Below are 4,039 nucleotides of genomic sequence, written 5' to 3'. Positions count from 1 at the left end.
GTGTTTAGGTAAACATTTGCATACCTTTGAATGTTAGCTCCACATTTGAGTGCAGTGGAGAAGTTCACTTATTGTTCTGTTTGCTATTTTGTTAGTTTCACCAGGTGGAGTGGGTGCTGTGCTCTTTGTGTTTTTTTGTAGTAAGATTCAACCCTGTTTAAAACGGTAGATAGGTGTAGGCCTCCTTTTGAGGACCTTTTTATTTTAACTTGGTTTGTTATTTTCGCAGCACCCTCGTCCACCCTCCTTTTGTTCTTTTTGTTACCTGTCTACATCTCATGTTACCAATAAACGTTACCTTGTTTAAGATCTACCAGTTGTGCCTATATGTTTATGGCCCCCACACCCCTAGACCAACAGGGGGGTCGTAACAATATCTAGTTAAACTGGAAGGATCACAGCTGTTTTATCTTGACCAGATGCCAAAGGCTTATACTTACATAATACAATGATTAAATAATTGAAATCAAAACAAAAGGTTCCTTTATCAGTGCTTGGACCAAGACAGCTAAAATGCAAAGACATCTTGTCAAATGACAGTGTACTCTGAAAGCGTGATAGTTACCCACTATGTAATATTGCCCAATTGCTAACATTGTATAATTAGGCAGCTGAATAGTATTGATGTCAGCCATGGCACACACTATAATAATGTATAACTTTACTGTTGAAATTGGTATGTCCTATTGAAAAAGTGCAGCTTTGTGCGATTTTAAATCATTGTCACCAAACCTTAGCCATAGTTTACATCAGAAAATACTTACATGGCAATGACGTGTTCACTGACCGAAATATTTACTTTTGAGAGACAGACAGCTTTTGAGCAAGTTACAGGATTTTGCAGGTAATCCACTGTATAGTGCTGTAAGATCTGTTTCGACAAATACACTTACTGTTTTGAAAATGATGATTTGAGAAATGTACCAAAGCAACTGAAGAAAGCTGTAAGGATAGTGGAAACAGGTAGAATTAACTAAAGGCTTGTTACTTACCCGAGTTCTGCTGTTAATTCTCAACATTGTGTTTTCAAGGAAATTCCTATAATTTGTTTTAGGGATACAGATTGCAATGCGTGGAGAAGAGCTTCTGCTATATGAGAGGAGTTGGTAACCACTGCTTTCCTGCCTGTCAGATACTGTGACGTGTGCTCAGACATGTAACAGCTTTTAGGACCCAATAGCAGACTTGACAAGGCAGGATGAGTTTTTATTTATTAATGAAAGAAAAAACGTAATGTTCTACGCACATACAGAGCGTGGCAATGTGCAAATAATTAACTATAAAAATTAATAATAACAAAACAGTGAAATCCAAAGTAAGCATCCAACTGGACAACAGCAACAATAATCGAAACAGACAGGAGTGAAATGTGAATCCACAATACATACAAATTAACATATAGGTAGAGTTCCAGGCAGAGGTACTGAGCAGACAAAAGACGACATGGACAAAAGACAACAATCTGACAAGGACTGAACAAAATGAGGATAATATACATCGATCAGTCATAACATTATGACCACTGTCAGGTGAAGTGAATAACAATGATTTTCCAAACCCCACCCCGCAACTTAGAGGAATTAATGGATCTGCTGCTAACATCTTGGTGCCAGATATCAAAGCACACCTTCAGAGGAGTCCATGCCACAAAGTGTCAGGGCTGTTTTGGTGGCAAAAAGGGGTATACAGATACAAACGAGCAGGAAGGGAGGATAAACGGGTAAAACATTAGGGGAAGAGAACCTGCATCATAGGAGGGCTATGATGCAGGTTGTCTGTCTGTCTGCATCAAAAAGAAATGGAACCAGAAGCACAAAAGAAGAAGATGGCTGTCTTACTAATAGGTCAAAGTCAGAGGGCTTTGATGATGAGACACTGTCCACAGACAAAACTCTAGACAGGTACGGGGCAAAGCCCAGTGTCAGCATAGCGACATATCCCGTACAGTGGTAGTCTGTCCACAAAGGTGCCCATGGTAAGCTGGCAGATAATGAACAAGGTACTTGGCAACACCTGCCTCAACAGTGGCATGCGAGAGGCTGTTCTTTGGCAGGTCACATGGCGCAGAAGAAGCTGTCACCTCTGTCATCTGAAAACTGGGTTGACTGGAGTTACTATGGTATTTCGTTTCTTAAGTAGGCCTACTCACTGTAGCATTGATTTAGGTGAGATGTTACTTTGCAAACAACTTGCATGCAAGCTTTTTACATTCACTTTGTAGCAAACATTACTTTGCAGCTGTTCTTTATGTGGTTGTCTGTTAATTAAGTCTACAGACCTAATTTAACAGACAAAAGAAACATTTTTACTAAGCTAATTAAGATACCACTGCCTACATAAGTACACTGCAGACTTGGCTAACCCTGTTCTCTCCCTACAGGTGGGTTTTCCTATCCCAGAACTGTCTAAATGTACTTGGGTGGGATCTATGAGCAGCTCTATTTTAGAGTAGCCAGGCTGAGTGGAGGTATTAACCTGCCAGTCACTCCCGTCAGTGGAACCCACAGTTCCTAGCTCTGGGCCCATATCTGTTCCTGTTCTGTCTAGTAGGTAATCCCTGATTTTATCTGAAACTGCACACTTCAGAATCAGTAGTTCAAGTTGTAGTTGCTGTCATTTTTCTCCGTATTGTGCACCCTCCTACTGGCAAATCACTCTTTTGTTCTTGCCCTGCTGTTGATATAGGACTGCAACCGAGCCACCAATGCCCTCGTCAGATATCCGGTGACCAAGGAAACCTACTTTAGGCCGGTAAAAGTGACACGTCTTCTCTTTGACTTTAAAACCTGTCTCCTTCAGTCTCTGGAGAAACATCTGAAGACTTGCTAGATGATCTTCAAAAGACTGTGAGTGCACCAAAATGTCATCCAAGTACAGCGGCATGATTTGCAACACCAAGTCACTCTTCCTCACATGCATCAGTCTCTGAAAAGTGGCTGGCCCGTTACATACCCTGAAAGGCAACTGAGAGTACTCGTACAGCCCAAAGGTTGTTTAAAATGCCGTCTTGTGCAGGTCATCCTCGTGAATTGCAGCCTAGTAATTAAAACAAGGTATATAGTGGAAAAGAACTTTGCATTGTGCAGGGCATCCAAACACTCACTGGGAGCCCGAGGAAGCATAAGCACTAGTGTCATAGGTAGCTGAGTGCAGTGGCAGGGTCAGAGGCGTGGACCCAAATGCAGACAACAGCCAGGATGATGCAGTTCAAACCAAAGATTTATTTTTAAACAAAGCACGCTTACACTGGGAACACTGCAGCAAATGTCCCAACAAAGGTATCTCCAAACAGAAACACAATCCACTGGGGAAATCCAAAAACATGGAGAACAGGGCACAGCTGAAAACTCAACATTCGACAAGGACATAACAAAGAGAGAACAAGCAAACATTTAAACACTAGGTAACGAGCAGGGCGGGATCAAGACCAGGTGGAGGCAATCAGATACAGACATACAGGCAGGCAGAGTGATCACAGGGGGAGCAGACAGAGGACTGTTTCACAAAACCAAGATAGCGGATTAAGCCGGGTTTTTCCAGATATCTTGGCTGAATTAAGGCTTGACTCGGTTTCGCGAAAGCAGTAGCACATAAGTTAACATGGTGATTTATTCTGTGCAGCTAGCCTGCTCCAGACCAGGCTAACAGCCAGGCTTGGTTATTCCTGGTGCCTTATCTGTTCATTCAACGGTCATGCTCATCAGAAACCAATGTGTTTTTTCTATGTGATTTGCATATTTTTCATTAGCCTGCATTAAAATAGTTTGTGGTTATTAGGTTTCATAATTGGAGAAGACACGTGCACCATATTTTGCACACAATGAGCATCAGCAAGTAGGTTTACGTGGAATGAAAGCACATATATACACTCACCTAAAGGATTATTAGGAACACCTGTTCAATTTCTCATTAATGCAATTATCTAATCAACCAATCACATGCCAGTTGCTTCAATGCATTTAGGGGTGTGGTCCTGGTCAAGACAATCTCCTGAACTCCAAACTGAATGTCAGAATGGGAAAGAAAGGTGATTTAAGCA

General features: G+C 41.6%; 1 long non-coding RNA gene across 1 annotated transcript; it reads right to left on the bottom strand.

Moving 5' to 3' along the window:
- Window positions 1-1,769: 1,769 nt before the first annotated feature.
- LOC123973843 lies at window positions 1,770-3,930 on the bottom strand. The gene is made up of 2 exons (XR_006825710.1): window positions 3,246-3,930; window positions 1,770-3,036 (listed from the first exon to the last, which is right to left on the bottom strand). It is a non-coding gene; the product is annotated as an uncharacterized LOC123973843 (long non-coding RNA).
- Between the last annotated feature and the right edge of the window lie 109 nt (window positions 3,931-4,039).

This window comes from Micropterus dolomieu, linkage group LG07, assembly GCF_021292245.1.
Source record: "Micropterus dolomieu isolate WLL.071019.BEF.003 ecotype Adirondacks linkage group LG07, ASM2129224v1, whole genome shotgun sequence".
NCBI lineage: Eukaryota > Metazoa > Chordata > Actinopteri > Centrarchiformes > Centrarchidae > Micropterus > Micropterus dolomieu.
Note: the sequence above shows the minus strand (reverse complement) of the source record. Positions and strands in the feature narration are given on the sequence as shown.